The sequence below is a fragment of the Orycteropus afer genome, unplaced genomic scaffold, assembly GCF_000298275.1.
Source record: "Orycteropus afer afer isolate SDZICR_OR568_19922 unplaced genomic scaffold, OryAfe1.0 scaffold00097, whole genome shotgun sequence".
Classification (NCBI taxonomy): domain Eukaryota; kingdom Metazoa; phylum Chordata; class Mammalia; order Tubulidentata; family Orycteropodidae; genus Orycteropus; species Orycteropus afer.
Genome location: NW_006921684.1, coordinates 8,028,486 through 8,048,234, shown reverse-complemented (window position 1 = coordinate 8,048,234; position 19,749 = coordinate 8,028,486). Strand labels below are relative to the sequence as shown.

The following is a 19,749-nucleotide window of genomic DNA, read 5'->3' as shown; positions in this document are numbered from 1 at the left end:
GGGTCGCTATGAGTCGGAAACGACTCGACGGCACTTAACAACAACAACAACAATCTGTTAGAGGGGCAATCAGAAATAAGAATTTAAAAAAAGAAGAAAAACTAAGGATAATGGGAGACACCATCAAAAGAAATAACTTACATGTGATTGGGATTCCAGAACAGAAAGAAATGAGAAAAAGCGCAGAGAAAATTGACAAGGATTTGTTGAAAAAAAATTCCTTAATATCCCAGGGGCAGGAAAGGTAGAAAGTGCTGGGGACCACAAAAGCAGCAGGACCCAGGTAAGGGGCAGGAAGCAGACCCAGACCCCAGAGGCAGGTAAGGGAGGGAGTGCCGGGGACTACAAAGCAGCAGGATCCAGATAAGAATTAGGTAAGGGGAGGGTGGAGAGATTTCCAACGGCCAAGGGAGACAAACTGTCAGTTTGTCATCCTATGGGGCTTGCACATTGCTGTGAGGCTTGAGGTTCTGCCACTCGTGTTTCAAATGCCAGCAGGGTTATACATGGTACACAGGTTTCAACGCAGCTTACAGAGTGAGGCAGAGTAGGAAGAAGGAAGAGGATATCCACTTCTCAAATGCTGACCAGGGAAAACCTTATGAATAGCAGAGAAACACTGTCTGATACACTACTGGGCAACTTTATGAATAGCCTAGAAACATTGTCTGACACAGTGCAGGAAGATGAGCCTCCTGGGTTGGAAGGCACTCCAATGGGACTGGGAAAGAGTTGCCTCATCAAAGGAGAACCAATCTTAATGATATGGATAAAGTAAATCTTTCGGGACCTCCATGTGCTGACATGGCATGACTCAAATTGAGAAGAAACAGAGGCAAACATCCATTAATAATCGGAACATGGAATATACAAAGTATGAATCTAGGAAAACTGGAAGTTGTCAAAAATGAAATGGAATGCGTAAAGATTGATATCCTAGGCATTAGTGAGCTGAAAAGGACCGGTTTGGGCCATTTTGAATCAGACCACCATATGCTCTATTATGCCAGTAATGACAATCTGAAGAGAAATGGCATGGCATTCATCATCACAAAGGATGTTTCAAGATCCGTCCTGAAGCACAAAGCTGTCAGTGATAGGATAATAGCCATACACCTACAAGGAAGGCCCATTAATATTGTTATTATTCAAATTTACATACTAACCACCAAAACCAAAGATGAGAAAATTGAAGATTTTTATCAACTTTTGCAATGTGAAATTGACAAAACATGCAATCAGGATGTGTTAATTATCACCAGTGACTAGAATGCAAAAGTTGGAAACAAAGAAGAATCACTGATAGTTGGAAAATTTGTCCTTGGCAACAAAAATAAAGCTGGAGATCACATGATAGAATTTTGCAAGACCAATGACTTATTCATTGAAAATACCTTTTTTCAACAACACAAACAGTGGCTATACGTGTGGACTTTGCCAGATGGAGTACACAGGAATCAGATGGACTACATCTGTGGCACGAGGTGATGGAAAAGCTCAATATCTTTAGCCAAAACAAGGCCAAGAGCTGATTGTGGAACAGACCAACAACTACTCATATGCAAGTTCAACCTGAAGTTGAAGACAATTAAAACAAGTCCACGAGAACCAAAACATGACCTTAAATATATCCCTCCTGAATTAAAAGACCATATAACGGATATATTTGATGCATTGAACACCAATGACCAAAAATCAGAAGAATTGTGAGCTGGCATCAAGAACATCATCCATGAAGAAAGCAAGAGGTCATTAAAAGGACAAGAAAAGAAGGAAAGACCAAAATGGATGTCAGAAGAGACTCTGAAAATTGCCCTTGAGTGGAGAGTAGCTAAAGGAAATGGAAGAAATGACAAGATAAAAGAGCTGAACAGAAGATTTCAAAGAGCAGTTCGAGCAGACAAAACCAATTACTATAATGAAATGTGCAAAGACCTGGAGTTAGAAAAACAAAAGGGAAGAATATGCACGGCATATTTAAGCCTTGAGTTGCAATACTGAAAGATTCTATGGGCAAAATATTGAATGATGCAGGAAACATCAAAAGAAGATGGATGGAATACACAGAGTCATTGTACCAAAAAGAACTGGTAGACTTTCAACCTTTTCAGAATATGGCATATGATCAAGAACCAGTGGTACTGTAGGAAGAAGTCAAAGCTGCACTGAAGGAATTGAAGAAGAACAAGGCTCCAGGAATTGATGGAATACCCACTGAGATGTTTCAACAAACGGATGCCCATTGGAGGCACTCACTCGGCTATGCCAAGAGATTTGGAAGACAGATACCTGGCCAATTGACTGGAAGAGATCCAGATTTGTACCCATTCCAAAGAAAGTTGATCCCACAGAATGCTGAAATTATCAAACAATATCATTAATATCACATGCACATAAAATCTTATTGAAGATAATTCAAAAATGGTTGCAGCTATATATTGATGGAGAACTTCCAGAAATGCAAGCTGGATTCAGAAGAGGACGTGGAATGAAGGATATCATTCCTGATGTCAGATGGATTTCGGCTCAAAGCAAAGAATACCAGAAAGATGTTTACTTGTGTTTTATTGACTATACAAAAGCATTTGATTTAATATCATGAAAGATGAGAAAATAAGCATTCAACAAGGTCAAAAAACACCAAATAAGACCATAAGAAGAAATCACAAAGACATATCATAATTAAACTTTCCAAAATCAAATACAAATAAATCTGAAAACAGCTAGGGAAAAATCAAAGTCACCTACAAAGGCAAACCAATAAGACCAATCTCTGAATTTTTGGCAAATACCATGCTGTCAAGAAAGCAAGGGGATGACAAATATAAAACCCTCAAAGGAAAAAAAAAAAAAATATGCCAACCAAGAATTATATATGCAGCAACACTGTCCCTCAAATACAATGTTGAAATTCGTGTATTTCCATATAGAAATAAAGGGAATTTGCAAAATGCAAACCAACCTTACATGAAATGTTAAAGGGAATCTGTTGTGGTTCTCTAGTGCCGCATGTGGTTGCCTTTAACAAACAAGGATTTATTCTCTTACAGTTTCAAGGCTAGAAGTCCAAGTTCAAAATGCCAGCTCTAGGGGCTAGGTGAAGGCCCCTCAACCTTGGGCTTCAGCTCTGCCTCTTGTTCCCAGCCCACTGAAACTGGAAGCTTCTCTTAATTCAGATAGCTGCTGGCTGCTGAGGCTGACAAACACATGGATGAATAAAATGTCACAGTCCCAAGATTATTAAACAACACAGCAGGCCACTAGTTCAAGTCCAGAAACACTCCCACAATCAACAGGAAATCATAGCAGGTTGCTGAATGAAAACTCAGCTACATTCAGGAGCCAAGTATGCCAAAAAGCTCCAGAGCCTTTTCTCAAAATTGTTTTGTACACTGGAAGCAGACCACATCCCTAAGGGAGCTACTCAGCTGCTCCAGTAGATTCCACCACAGAGTTTATTACCCATCTCATCATAGGGAATAACTACCTCCAGCTGCCCAGCGACACAAAAGCAGGCCCAGCAAAGTTGACACACAACTTAACTACCACAGAATCCTTCAGACAGGACCAGCAATATCAGACAACAACCTGAGATTAAGACACATGACAACATCACTTGGAAATTTATCTAGATATAGAAGTATCAAAAATAAAATAAGCAGAGCTCCTGTCAGGGCAGAGCTTGCCTAATGCTGTGAAGCTCGTGGGGCTGGGTCCATGCGGCCTGGGGGTGGCACCTTCCCCTGCACCATGGCTCAAAATACAGAAAAGGCTACGATGACCTTAGGGAGATTTCACCAAGCTCAGCTGGAAGAGGGAAAAGTGAAGGAATGAAGACCCTTCCTTGCCTCAAAATGTACCAAGTTGCTCAAAGCTGAAAAGTATAGATCACAGATTATTGGAGAGATCTCTAAAGAAAAGTGGCTTGGATTGGGAATGCTGGTTTAGGTGATTTCCAAATTTTGACTGATGAAATTTGAATGATAAAATTAATGAACTACTGAGAGAAAAGGACAATGGGAGGTGCAGATAAAGGAGCTGGGTGGTCTTGATTATGGATGGGTTGGTCTTAAAATCCTGGATCACAGAGGGAATGGAGTCCCAGGGAAACAATGTTACAAAAACTTTGGAGCAGCAAAAGATTTTCTAATGTTAGAGAGCTATTTGAAGAAAGAGACCTCTTCCTCCTCTAAGAAACACATGAGCTGAGCTCATGAAAGTGCTCAGTTTTGAATACTATCACTACTTAGGTGAAGATGATGGTGTCATTGTGCCTTTGCAACAGAAACACAAAAAAGAAACTCAGAGTCAAATTAGTGGAACAGTCAAAAACAGAGAGAAAGGGCAAGCTGCAAGAAATGAAAAGGAAGAGGAGGAGGAAGAGATCAATATCTATGATGTCAAGGAGAAGGAGTCTGATGACGAAGGAGACCAGGAGAAAGGAGGTGAAGATGGTCAGCAGAAGCACACCATTCACATGCCAGTGCTATCACAGCAAGAGACTGAGGAGGTGCTTGTATGAAGGAAGATGATGGATCTCCTTCAGAAGTAAACTAGTGAAACCCTACAGGCCCAGAGCAGAGAAACCAAATGGCTTCTGGGTCATTTGGTCCTAGCAGAGAAGCCCAAGAGATCTTGCAGAAATTTTTCCAGCCCCTGCTGGCTCCATGTGCTAACCTATAGGCCACTGCCTTCTACTGTTCTGGGACTGCAACAGGCAACATTGTCTTTACAATGCCCTCTTCTCTCACCTTTTCCTTGCCTCTTGTGCTGACCTGAGGATGGGGGCCTGCCCCTTGCCTCCTCCCTGGCAGATGTCTAGATGCTGACCACTTCAACTACAACCTTTGACAAATATTTGAACACATTTATTTTATTTTGGAATATGTAAAACAGGTTGCTAACTGGCCGCTTGTGTTTTATTTAGCCCTGTATTATGATTTGAGGAGGGGAAAATTAATTCATGGACAACATTTAGAAATGCAGTTTCCCTTAAAAAGACACAATTTCTATTGAAATAGACAAGACATTCCACCACTGTGCCTGCGGCCCCACGTGTCACCCAGAGCTATTCCCTTGGACCTGGTGTGCTCTCAGCCCTTCAGGGTTCCACTGCCCCAGCCTCACTCCTTCTCACCTGGGGCAAAGACTTTGAGTTTGTTTTATAGCTTGAATAAGAGTTATTTTCATTAAAGAGTTTTGTATAATACGATAAAATAAAAGAAACTGACAAGAAGCAGAGATGTGAATGTGTATCCGATGACAACTACAAAGCAAAAACAGGGAATAAACGGTATAGTTATAGAACTTCCAAATGAAGAAGTCAAGGTGATATCAAGATAAAATGGACTGTCTTAAACTTGGGAAGAAAATAATAAATTACAAGGTAACTTCAAAGAAAATTAATAAATCTTCTCACCAAAATAAAAAAGAAGGGAATCAAAATGGTTAAGTAAACACTAAAAGAACAGCAACAGAGGAAATAATAAGAAAATCCATAAACAAGATGAACTCAGCACAGAAAAATATATGGAACAAACAAACCATTAGCACCACAAAACAAACAAACAAACAAACAAATAAAAACCCAGCAAAATGACAACACTAAATTCATACCTATTGATAATTATACTATATGTAAATGGCATATACACATGAGAGTAGCAGAATAGATAAGAAAACATGGTCCATAAATAATGCTGTCTACAAGAGACACACCTCAGACACAAAGACAAAATTAAACTAAAAATCAAAGGATGGAAAAACATATATCAAGGAAAGGGCAACCAAAAAGGAGCAGGGATGGCGATATTAATTTCTGATAAAAGGCAAAACCATCAAAAGAGACCAAGAAAGACATTATACAATGATTTAAGGGTCAGGTCAGTTCAATAAGAGGACACAACCATAATAAATATCTACAAATCTAATGAAAGAGCCCTAAAATACATAAATCAAACTTTAACAGAATTGAAAAGAGATATAGAAACTCCACGATAATGTTGTTGTTGTTAGGTACAGTTGAGTTGGCCCCACATAGTGACCTTATGTACAACAGAACAAAACACTGCCTGTTCCTGTGCCGTGCTCACAGGATTTGCTATGCTTGAGCCCGTTGTTGCAGCCACTGTGTCAATCCATCTCAAGGGTCTTCCCCTCTTTCTTTGACCCTCTATTTTATCAAACATGATATCCTTCTCCAGGGACCAGTCCCTTCTGACAACATGAACAAAACAGTTGAGATGTAGTCTGGCTATACTCACTTCCAAGGAGCATTCCACCTGCACTTCTTCCAAGACAGATTTGTTTGTTCTTTTGGCAGTCCATGGAGTTTTTGGTATTCTTCACCAACACCACAATTCAAATACATCAATTCTTCTTTGGTCTGTGTTCTGGTTACCTAGTGCTGCTCTGACAAGAATATACCACAAATGGGATGGCCTTAACAAACAGGAGTTTATTCTCTTACAGTGTGGGAGGCTAGAAGTCCAAGTCAAAGTGTCAGGCTCTAGGGGCTGGTGAAAGCCCCTCAGTCTTAAGCTTCAGCTCTGCCTCTTGCTCCCAGCCAACTGAAACTAGAGGCTTTTCTTCACTCAGCTGGCTGGTGAGGCTAACAAGCCCAAAGTTGACAAGTAAAAAGGCACAATCCTGATGTTACCAAACCACATGGCAGGCCATTAATTCAAGTCCATTGAAAGTTCCAAGGTCGGCAGAGCATGGCAGGCTGCTGAACAATGACACCACTACATGCAGGGTTCAAGCATACCAGAAGCTAGAGACCATTCCCAAAGCTGTTTCTTATATACAGGAAGCAGACCACATACCCAAAGCAGCTACTCAGCTGCTCCAATAGATTTCACCATGAAGTTAATTACCAGTCTCACCATGGGAAATAACTACCACCAGCTGCCCAGCCACTCAGCCAGGCCCAGCCAAGTTGACACACAACCTTAACCACTGCAGTCTGCCTTATTCATTGTCCAGTTTTCACATGCATATAAGGCTATTGAAAATACTATGGCTTAGGTCAAGCGCACCTTAATCTTCAAAGGGACAGCTATGTTTTTTAACACTTTAAATAAGTTGTTTGCATCAGATTTGCCCAGCATTCATCTGATTTCCTGACTGCTGCTTCTGTGGGCTTTGATTGTGGATCCAAGTAAACTGAAATTCCTCACAACTTAAATCTTTTCTCCCTTTATGCTGATGTTGCTTATTGTTCAGTTGTAGCTCCCTGCCATTGAGTTGGTTCCCACTCATAGCGACCCTTCCTTGGGTTTCTGAGGCGGTATCTCTACGGAAGTAGATTGTTCAGTCTTCCTTCTGAAGAGTGGCTGATGGGTTTGAACCATCAGCCTTCTGGTTAACAGTTGCCTTAGGCTCTACGTCACCAAAGCACCTATTTATGGAGTTTTGTTTTCTTTATGTTGAGGTACAATCCATACTGAAGGCTGTAGTTTTGATATTCATCAGTAAATACTTCGTCATCTTTACTTTCAACAAGCTAAGTTGTGTCATCTGCATATCACAGGTGTTAATGAGTCTTTCTCCAATACTTATGCTTCATTGTTCTTTATATAGTCCAACCTCTCAGATTATTAGCTCAGCAAACATATTGAATAAGCATGGTGAATTAATACAACTATGACACATATCTTTCCTGATTTTAAACCATACAGTATCCTCTTCTTCTGTTCAAATTACTGCCTCTTGGTGTACGTACAGATTCCTCAGGAGCACAGTTAAGTGTTCTGGGATTCCCATTTTTCACAATGTTATCCATAATTTGTATGATCCACACAGTTGAATGCCTGTGCATAGTCAATAAAACACAGGTAAACATCTTTCTGATATTCTTTGCTTTCAACCAGAATCCATCTCACAACAGCATTGATATTTCTCATTCCATACCCTCTTCTGAACCTGGTTGAATTTCTGTCAGTTCCTTGTCAATATACTGCTATAACCATTATTGAATTTTCTTCAGCAAAATTTCACTTGCATGTGATATTAATTACATTGTTTGATAATTTCCACATTCTGTTGGGTCTCCTTTCTTTGGAAGGAACATAAATATGGATCTTTTCCAGTCATTTGGCAGGTAGCTATCTTCCAAATTTCTTGGCATAAATGAGTGAGCACCTCCAGCACTGTATATGTTTGTTGAAACATCTCAATGGATATTCTGTCAACTCCTGGCGCTTTGTTTTTCACCAGTTCTTCAATACAACTTGAACTTCTTCCCTCAATGCCATTGGGTCTTGATTATATGCTAAAATGGTTGAACACTGACCAGTGTGTTTGGTACAGTGATTCTGTGTATTCCTTCTATTTTCTTTTGACATTTCCTGCATTGTTCAGTAATTTTTCCTTAGAATTCCTCAATATTACACCTCCAGGCTTGAATTTTTTTCTTTATTTCTTTCAGCTTGAAAAATGCTAGATGTGTTCTTCCCTTTTGGTTTTCAAATTCCAAGTCTTGTACATTTCATCACAATACTTTAGTCTGTCTTATCAAGCTGCCCTTTGTAATTTTCCATTCACCTCTTTTATTTCATCATTTCTTCCACTTGCTTTATTGACTCTCTAATCAAAAGCAAGTTTCAGAATCTCTTCTGACATCCATTTTGTTTTTTCTTCTTTTCCTGTCTTTTTAATAATCTTTTACTTTCTTCATGTATGATATTCTTAATATCATCATCCCATAACTCATCTGGTCTTTAGTCATTTATGTCCAATGCATCACTTTTATTCTTCAGATAGTTTCTAAATTCAGGTGGGATACAATCAAGGTCATATTTTGGCTCTTGTGGACTTGTTTTAATTTTCTTCAGTTTCAACTTGAACTTGCATATGTGCAATTGATGGTCTATTCCATAGTCAGTTCCTGGACTTGTTCTGACTGATGATATTGAGCTTCTCCATCACCTTTTTCCACAGATGTAGTCATTTTCATTCTTGTCTATTCCTTCCAGCAAGGTCCATGTGTATACTCGCCATTTACAGAGTTGAAAAAGGTGTTGGCAATGAATAAATCATTGTTGTGTTGTTGTTAGGGACCGTCAAGTTGGCTCTGATTCATATATATATATATATATATATATATATATAATGGAATAAGTCATTGGTCTTGGAAAATTCTATTATGCAGTTTCCAGCATCATTTCTATCACCAAGACCATATTTTCTAGCTACTGATGCTTTTCCTTTGGTTCTAACTTTTGTATTCCAGTCACTTGTAATTATCATTACATCTTGATTGCATGTTTGATCAATTTAAGACTGCAGAAGTTTGAAAAAATCTTCAATTTCTTAATCTTTGGCTTTAGTAGTTGATGTGTAAATTTAAATAATAATCATATTAACTGATCTTCCTTGTAGGTGTATGGAAATTATTCTATCACTGAGAGCACTGTACTTCAGTATAGATCTTGAAATGTTCTTTCTGATGATGAATGCAACACCACTCCTCTTTAATTTGTCATTTCCGGCATAGTAGCCCCTAAATTTGCTAGATTCAAAATGGCCAATACCAGTCCATTTAAACTCACTTATGCCTTGAATATTGATCTTTATGTGATCCACAATAAAAAAAATAGGAGACTTTAATACACCATTTTAGATGAAGGAGGGAATAACTAGAAAGAAACTCAACAAAGGTACAGAAGATCAAAACAACACAATCAATCAATTTGACTTCATAGACATATATAAAATATTGCACTAAACAACAGCATAATATACAGTTGACCCTTGGACAACATAGGTGTTAGGGACACCCACAAAGTCAAATACCTGGATATAACTTTTAACTCTGCAAAACCTTAACTACAAAAAACCTACTGTTGACCAGAATCCTTACCAAGAACATAAACAGTTGATTAACTCAGTTTTTGCCATACAGTTACTAGATTTTCGCACAGAGACACTCACACACATACAAAACAGATAAGTTTATTAATTGTATGGCATACTGATTATTTACTTCATTAAGTAGAAGTGAATCTTCATATAAGTCTTCATCCTCATTGTCTTCCCACTGAGTAAGCTGAAGAGGAGAAGGAAGAGGGAGGGTTTGGTCTTGTTGTTTCAGGGGTAGCAGAGGCAGAAGAGGTAGAAGAAGTGGAAGAGGAGGCCGGAGAGGCAGGCACACTCCATGTAACTTTATGGAAATATATTGCAATTTCTGCCTGACTTTTTTGCTCTTTCAGTTCTCTAAAAATGTTTCTATATGGCTTCAATCCTTCTTCCACAGTTTGCTTTTGTTTTGATGCCCATATCATAGAAGAGTCTATATCATACAAGAAATCAAAAGCAGTCTTTTTTTTTTTGGAACACTTCTACTATATTATCTAATGTCAATTTGTTTTCTGGCACTGTTTCTTCTATGTCTTCTTCCCCATCATCTGGCACTGGTTTGGAAGCACTCATTTCCATCAAGTCATTTTCTGTTAATTCCTCTGGTGTGCTTTCTACTAGCTCTTGAGTTTATCCAGGTTCCACACCTTTAAAAAAAAATCCACATGTAAGTGGATCCACACAGTTCAAATTTATGCTGCTCAGGGGTCAGTGGTATATTGTTTTCCATCACACTTGGAACATTCTCAAGAATAGACCATGTGTTAGGCCACAAAACAAGCCTCAATAAATTTTAAAATATCAAAATACTGCAAAACATCTTCTCTAATCACAATGCTATAAAATTAGAAATCAACAGAGAGTTCAAGGAGAAAAAATCAAATACAAGGAAATAACACCCTGCTTAAAAACTTCTGAGTAATAGAAGAAATAATAAATTAAATAAAGAAATTCCTAGAGACAAATGAGAATGAATCACAGCATACCAAAATATTTGGGACACAGCATAAGCAGTGCTCAGAGGACAATTTATAGCAATAAACATACACATCAGAAAAGAAGAAAGAACCAAATGCAGCATGTTCACCCAACATCTCCAACAATTGGAAAAAGAAAAGCAAAAAAGGCCTATAGGCACCAGAAGAAAGGAAATAGCAAAGATTCAAGCAGAGATAAATGAAACAGGAAAAATAATAAAAAGAATCAATAAGATTAGAAGTTGGTTCTTTGAAAGCATTAATAAAATTGAGAAACCCCTGGAAAATTGAACAAAGGAAAATAAAAAGAAGATGCAAATAACAGGAATAAGAAATAAAATAAGAAATACCACAAAAGAACAAACTAAAATAAAACGGATAACAGAATACTATGAAGAACTGTACTATAACAAATTTGAAAACCTAGGTGAAATGGACAGATTTCTAAAAACACACAACCTACCTAAATTAACATAATACCAGGTAGAAAATTTGAACAGACACATGACTAAAGAGAAAACTGAACAAGTCATTAATTAAAACAAAAAAAATTCTGGTCCAGGAAGATTCACAAAGAATTCTACCAAACATTTAGAGAAGAGCTGACACCAATTCTACTCCAGCAATTAGAGAACATAAAAGAATGGCATACTCCTAAAGTCATTCAATGAAGCAAGTATCACCCTGATAACAGAACCAGACAAAGACACAACTAAAAAAGAAAATTATAGATCAATATTACTCATGAACATAGATGCAAAAATTCTTAACAAAATTCTAAACAAAAGAATCCATCAACATATTAAAAAAGCAGTATTTCATGACTAAGTGGGACTCATACCAGGTGTGCAAGAATGGTTCAACATTAGAAAAATAATCAGTGTAATCCATCACATAAATAAAACAAAAGAAAAGAAACACCTGATAAAATTAATGCAGAAAAGGTGTTTGACAAAATCCTACACCCATTCTTGATAAAAATGCTCAGCAAAATAGGAATAGAAGGAAAATTCTTCAATATAGTTATCAACAAAATCAATGGCCAACATTTTTCTCAATGGAGGGAGACTGAAAACATTCTTCCTGATAATAAGAACTAGACAAGGATGCCCTTTATCACCATCCTTAGTCAATATTGTATTAGAAGTCCTAGCTAGAGCAATAAGGCAAGAAAGGGAAATAAACGGCATCCAAACCGGCAAAGAAGAAGTAAACCTATCTTTATTTGCAGATCATATGATCTTATACATAGAAAATCCCAGACACTTAACAAAAAAACTACTGGAACTAATAGGAAGACATAGCCAAAGTAGCAGCGTTTAAGATCAACTTACAAAAATCACTCAGATTCCTCTACACTAACAAAGAGAACTCTAAAAAGGGAATCAGGAAAACAGAAACATTTACAATAGTCACCCAAAAGATGAAGTACTTAGGAGTAAATCTAAGCAGAAACACTAAAGACCTATACAAAGAAAACTACAAAAGTCTACTACAAGAAACCAAAAGAGACCAACATAAATGGAAGGACATGCCATGCTCATGGATAGGAAGACTTAACATTGTGAAAATATCATTACCCAAAGCAATCTACAGATATAATGTAATCCTGATCCAGATTCCATCTTCATGCTTTAAAGAAACGGAAATATTAATCAACAACTTTATATGGAAAGGAAACCAAAAAAAAAAAAAGACAACCAAACTCACTGCCATCGAGTTGGTTCTGACTTGTAGCTACCCCTTCTTGGGTTCCTAAGGCAAGCTCTCTATGGAAGTAAATTGTCCAGTCTTTCTTCCAAGGAGTGGCTGGTGGGTTTGAATCAACAGCCTTCTGGTTAGCAGTCAAATGCCTTAGGCACTACAGAAGGGCAAGAGAACTCAAAGAAGCAAAGCACTACTGAAGAAGAAGAACAAAGTAGGAGTCCTCACACTCCCAGATCTCAAAACCTACTATACAGCCATATTAGTTAAAAACAGCCTAGTAATGGTACAATGACAGATACATAGAACAATGGAGCAGAATTGAGAACCTAGAATTCTATCTGTGTATGAAAGCTGATCTTTGACAAAGGACTGAAACATATTTAATGGGGAAGAGATAATGTCTTTAAAAAATGGTGCTGACAAAACTGGATATTCATTTGCAGAGAAATGAAATAGAATCCATATTTCTCACCATATGCAAAAATTAACTCAAGATGCATCAAAGACCTAAATGTAAAATCTAAAACCATAAAGATCATCAAAGAAAAAATAGGGTCAAACTTAGGAGCCCTAATACATATATGACATAAATATGGTATCAAACATAACTAAAAATGCACCAACAGCAGAAGATAAACTAGACAACTTGGACTTTCTAATGATTAAACAGTTACGTACATCAGAAGACCTTACTAAAGAAGTAAAAAGAGAACCTACAGACTGGGAAACAATTTTTTGGCATATCAGAAAGAAGACTTTAAAATTTATAGAAAACTTCAATATCTCAATAACAAAAAAAACAATCCAATTTAAAAATAGGCAGAAGACACTATTTATAACAGACACTTCACCAAAGTAGACATTCAGGCAACCAACAAACACATGAAAAAGTGCTTGTGATCATTAGCCATGTTTGTTGTTGTTAGGTGCTGTCAAGTCATCTCTGATTCATAGCAACACTAGGTACAGCAGAATGAAACCCTGCCTGGTCATGTGTCATCCTCACAATCCTTGCTTTATTTGAGCCCATTGTTGTATACAACTATTTCATCACAGCACTATTAACAACAGCAAAAAGATAGAAAGGAACAACCTAAATGTCTATCAACAGATGAGTGGATAAACAAAATATGGTATATACACACAATGGAACAACATTAACAGCAATGAAACTGAAACATCTCATATGAACCTACTGGACATTATGCTGTGTGAAATTGGTCAATTACAAAAGAAAAAATATGTATGAGATTATTAATATAAAAACTCAGATAAAGGTTTATTCACAGAAAGAAACATTCTTTGAAGGTTATCAGGGGTGGGAGGAAAAGGAGGGTAAATCACTAACTACAGGGTAGGCATATATTAACTTTGATGAAGGGAAAGGCAATATTCAATAATGGGAGGTCACCACAAAATGATTAAGGCAAAGGAAGGCACTAGGAGGAGCACAAGAGTGAAAGACCACAACAGTAACTATTACATACACAATCCTGCAATAACAGAAATAGCAATAACCTTTGAGCAGTTACATAGAGAAGCAAGTTGAACAGGAGTTCATATAAATGGACTATTTATATAGGCTTGACAGAGGATATTTCTACATATATATTTATATTTGCCACAATGCATCCATAAATATAATAGAATTTGCAGGGAGCTGGTTATGAAAACTGCTTAGCCAAAATAAAACATTTAATGGAGTGACTCTTGGGCCTGGAGGCTCAGAACCATAGTCTTGAGGACATCAAGGTCAATTGGCTTAACAAAGTACACAGAAACAATGTTCAACATTCTACTTTGTTGAGTAGTGACTGGGGTTTTATAAGCTTGTGAGCAGCCATCTGAAGTGCAACTACTGGTGCCCCCATCCAAAACAAAGAAGAGTGAAGAAAATAAAAGATGAAGGGAAACAGTTAGTCAAAGGACTAATGCACCATGCAAACCCCAGCCTCCATGACCTTGAGACTAGAAGAACTAGATGGTGCCCAACAACCACTGCTAATCACTCTGAAAGTAATCACAACAGGAGGTTCTCAACAGAGTGGGAGAAAAATGTGGAATAAAACTCAAAATAAAAAAACAGATCAGGATTATTGGGCTGATAGAGACTGGTGGAACTCCCAAGACCATGGCCCTTAGACACCCTTCAGACTTGGAAATGGACTCAACTTCTTGGCTCAACTTGCAGTCTAATAATTGACAGATCTATGAGGTAAACAATAGCAGCAGGGAGGTATGAGTCTTTAGAACAGCTAACCACACAGGATCAAAAGGGGAGCATTTGCCCAGGCATAAATCTCAGAAGGCAGGAAGAGATAGTAAAGAAGGACTAATGGCAATGGTAAACACAAGCAATTAATAGGAAGAGAGCTGTTGCATTGTAGGAATTGCAATCAATGTCATGAATCAAAATGTGTATAAATTGTTGAATGGAAGACCAATAGGCTATGTAAACTTTCATCCAAATCATGATAAAAAGAAAAAATAAAATGTTAGTGAATATAAGGGCATTGATCTATTTTAAATAATTCTGACAGAAAGTCAGATTCAAAAATATGTTTGATTCTTCAGATTTGTACCAAGTAGGCATTGATGAAGAGGGAAGAGGAAGTTAGAAGAGTAAATGACATGGTAACAGGAAGACAAGTCTTTCCTTACTGAAAAAGAAGGAAAAGACAAGGCACAAGAAGAAAAAGAGGAAGGGGTGGGGCAGGGAAAAAGAAGGTGGTAGCTATTTTCTTATTTAAGAGGCAAGAAGGATGAGGAAGAAGAGGAGGAAGAAGAAAACAGAGGACTTTGAATTTGTTGGTGGTGTTGGGTAGAGTCAATTCTGACTCATGGTGACCACATGCGACAGAGTAGAATTTCCCCATAGGGTTTTCTTATCTCTAATTTTAATGGAAGCAGATTGTCAGGTCTTTCTTCTGAGAAGCCAAAGGACTAATGCTGAGTAGGTTGGATTAGCAACTGAGTGCTTAACTGTTGTGCCACCAGGGCTTTTAATAGAGTAATAATAAACTCAGAAAGCATCTAATTTTAATCTTTTTTTTTTTCATGTTGCTGATTTAAGAAAGGAAGATGCAATGAAAGGCAAAGTTTTTCCTATTGCTACTAAAGCAGATCTCTTACAAATAAGAGACCTAGGCTTTAGAGAGCAAGAAATGAGTACTAACTTACAAGGCAAGGCTCATTCAATGCCTGCCAGATAACCAAGCAACTTTGCAGAAATAAGAGATAAGACAATTGAGTAAGTCCCAAATCTGTGCAATGAAAGATTTGGCAGACCTGCTCCTGACTTGAGCAGGGAATGAAGCAAGAGTACAAATGCAGGCCCTTATATTTTATGTATAAATATTTTAAAGTCAGTTTCACAGACTCTTAAATAAAATAGGTTCTATCCTCAAACGCTGACAAATATTCCTTCATAGAAACGAGTTAAAAAAAAAAAAAAAAGTACAACTAGTTTGTTGGGTTTTTTTTGTGATTGAAGGTCAGCAAAATACTAAAGACAAAATTTAATTATTATTGCTCAGGCTTAGATATTGTGCTGAGGGACCAGTGATATTAGGTGATTTATAAAATGAAAATACACACGGTTCATAATTTATTATGTATTTATTCTATAAAATGTATGGGTCTTCTTGTTGTTAGGTGCGGTGGAGTCGTCTCCGGCTCATAGTGACCCTATGGACAGCAGAACAAAACACCACCTGGTCCCACGCCAGCTCCACGATCCCTGCTATACTTGAGCCCATCGCCACACCCACTGTGTCAATCCATCTTGTTGAGAGCCTTCCCCTCTTTCATCCACCCTCCATCTTACCAAGCATGACATCCTTTTCCAGGGAATGGTCCCTTCTGACAACATGACCAAAGTAGGTGAGATGAAGTCTGGCCATTTTCGCTTTCAAGGAGCATTCCGGCTGCACTTCCTCTGGGACAGATTTGTTAGCTCTTTTAGCAGTCCATGGTACTTTCAGCATTCTTCACCAGCACCACAACTCAAAAGCATCAACTTTTCTTCGGGTCTTTCTTATTCATTGTCCAGCTCTCACATGCTTATGAGGCGATTGAAAATACCATGGCTTGTGTCAAGCGCACCTTAGTCTGCAAGGAGACATCTTTGCTCCTCAGCACTTGAAAGAGGTCCAGTGTTATACTCGTCTGATATACTGACTCCTGCTTCCATTTGGCTTTGATTGTAGAACCAAGCAATGTATGGGTCTTACCTTTATTTAAATAAAATCTCTGTTCAATTGACAGTTATGGTATAAAATATTAAAGTATAAAATGAAATCATGCTTAATATGTACAAAATTTGCATATATTTCCTCAAAAATGTAAATTAGAGTAAATGTAAAAAAATAAAATTATTAAAATTATTTTTCATTTGTGTATTCCAAGAAGTTATTTTCCACTTTAAAATTTGAAAATTATCTCTTAAAATAAAAAATAAAAATACAACACAAATTGTAATAAATATGAATGTTTTATATCATTTTTATTTAAATAAAATTGAATTTTTATTTGTTTTTGAAAATTTTAATTAAATCCTACTCAGCACTTCTATGGATGAAGCCATTTCCAATGTAGACAATCTAATATCCATTAATTGCCAATGTAAAGAACTGGTATATTGCTTCATATATATGAAGTCTAGATCTATACATAAAAATGTAACAATAAAATGAGTTATTTCTACCAAGGGACTAGTGGACCATGTGATCCTCAGTCTATATGACCATGAGACCATAAGAACTAGGTGATGCCCATCTACCACTGTCAACTGCTCGGTAAGGGATCAGTGCAGGAGATCCTGCATAGAGTGGGAAAACAATGTGGAATAAGACTCAAAATCATTAAAAAAAAAAAAAAAAAGACAAAGTTTACTGTCTGATAGACAGTAGTCTCTGGTGAGACCTCTGAGACTATGGCCCCTAGTTACCCTTCAGGTCTGGAACTGAACTCACTCCTGTGGTTTTAGTCAAACAATAGAGAATCATATGGGGTAAACATTTACATCAGGTAGATACACTCCTTAGAAAGATCAATTGTGGGAGAACAGAGGGCAGTGTTTGCACAAGGAGATAGCTCAGGGGCTAGGAATGGACACTATACTATAGGGAAGAAGTGGGAAAAGAGCTATTACATTGTGGAGAATTGGAGTCAATGTCATGAAATAAAAAAATATAAACTGCTGTATGGCAAATTAATTTTTTCTGTAAATTTTTTATATATATATATATATATATATATATGGTGATTTGCTTGTTGCTATCACGTTGGAAGCTATGCTACTGGTATTTCAAATACCAGCAGGGTAACCCGTGGTGGACAGGTTTCATAGATCTTCCAGACTAACACAGACTAGGAAAAAAGGCCTGATGATGTACTTCCAAAAATTAGCCAGTGAAAACTCTATGGACCACACCAGAATATTGCCTGATACTGTGCTGGAAGAAGAACCTCCTCCCCACATTGGAAGGCACTCAAAATAGGACTGGGGAAGAGCATCCCAGTTGCTAGGTGCCATAGAGTCAATTACAATTCGTAGACTGTAGGACATTGTAGACAATGTCGTACACTGTAGGACAGAGTAGAACTTTCCATAGGGGTTCCCAGGTTGTAATCTTTACAGAAGCTGATTACCAGGTCTTTTTTCCCCCAGTGGCTGGTGAGTTTGAACCATCATGCTTTTGGTTAGCAGCCAAGTGCTTAACCGTTATACCACCAGGGCTCCTTCCTCAAAGTAGAGTCAATTTAAATGAGGTGAATGGAGCTTCTGGACCTTCATTTGCAATGACTGACTCAAGCATACCAAGGATTATGAAGATGCCCAGGACTGGGCAAGGCTTTGTTCTGTTGTACATGGGATTGCCATGAGTAGGAACTAACTCCACGGCAACTAACAACAACATGAATGAGTTATTTACTATCACAAAATCTTCCTGTCATCATGTCCGACTGTTGTGAATACACAAGAATTCATAGAAAACTCTGGAACCACCTTTTGGAACATAAATGAAGCAGGTAAATGGACTCTGAACTATGAAAGTGAATTTTTTATTTTTTATTTATTTCTTAATGCAAAATCTATCGCACTCAGGCAGGGAAGGAAGGATTCAACAAGTTAGCAAAACCATTTTCTCTTACCTGGGTACATCTACTGTCCACAACCTTTCCACACTTACATGCAGTAGTACCACCTTCAACCCCAGCAGTGGAACAACCAACAGACCTTCATGGTATTTGGACAACCACCTTTGTTAATAACAAAGGGCAAAAAATATGAAGTATAATTTCCTTGTGTCCTGAGCATCAAAGGTGATGAGCACAGAATTAGGTCTATGTCATAGGTTGTTCTGTGAGAGCATCCAGCACGGTTTTTCAAAAGGCAGAGACACACAGCTGTTTTTGATATGTGTGACTTCTAGAATCTGTAGCAAGTTCATCTTTCCTGGATTTAAAGAAAGTACTGGTGGTGGTTCATCCTCAAGGCAAAATAAAAGAAATTTAGGTTAGATTGTAAAACTGTAATTAATAGTCCAAAAATTCCATATTGTGTCTTAGGTTTTTAAACTTTGTTCTTACTTGTGCATTTTTCCCTTCCTATTTCATACAGTAAATAGTTAAATATGATGGCCACCCAGTGGGGAACCACGGCAAGTCATTTCCCCTCTGTTTTCCCCTGTATAAACTGAGGCAGATGGACTATATAACTGCTGTCTGAGCATTACATAGTTCTCAAGTTACCATCTTCTTGCTTAAGGAGAAGGACTTTTAAGATAGAGAGGGAAGATCAAGGGCCCTGGAGTCAATGAGATCTGGTTAGCTTTGTGATCTTGGGCAAGTTAATTAATCTCTCTAAGCCTCAGTTTCCTCATCTGTAAAGCGGAGACAATAATGACGGCCTTGTAGGGTGGTGCTCAGGATTAAATGAGTTAATGCACATTAAGCACCTAGAAGTATGCCTTATGTGCCATAAATAAATAATACTTAAAGTCAAACACACATTTGGAAGAGAAAGTATGTGTGTGTGTGTGGGTGGGTGAGGGTATCTGTGTGTGTACCTGCACAAGTAAATTTATTGGAACATTTTAGAATGTACAGCATGGGATGTGGGGTAGAGGTCATGAAATGTGCATTGGAACTAATGGATCCAAATAAGAAAGTGTTCATTTCTGAGTTACCTGATAATTGGAGA

At 37.7% G+C, this 19,749-nt stretch overlaps 1 pseudogene; it reads left to right on the top strand.

The window, feature by feature from the left end:
• Window positions 1-3,750: 3,750 nt before the first annotated feature.
• LOC103198589 lies at window positions 3,751-4,774 on the top strand (annotated as a pseudogene).
• The last annotated feature ends 14,975 nt before the right edge of the window (window positions 4,775-19,749 follow it).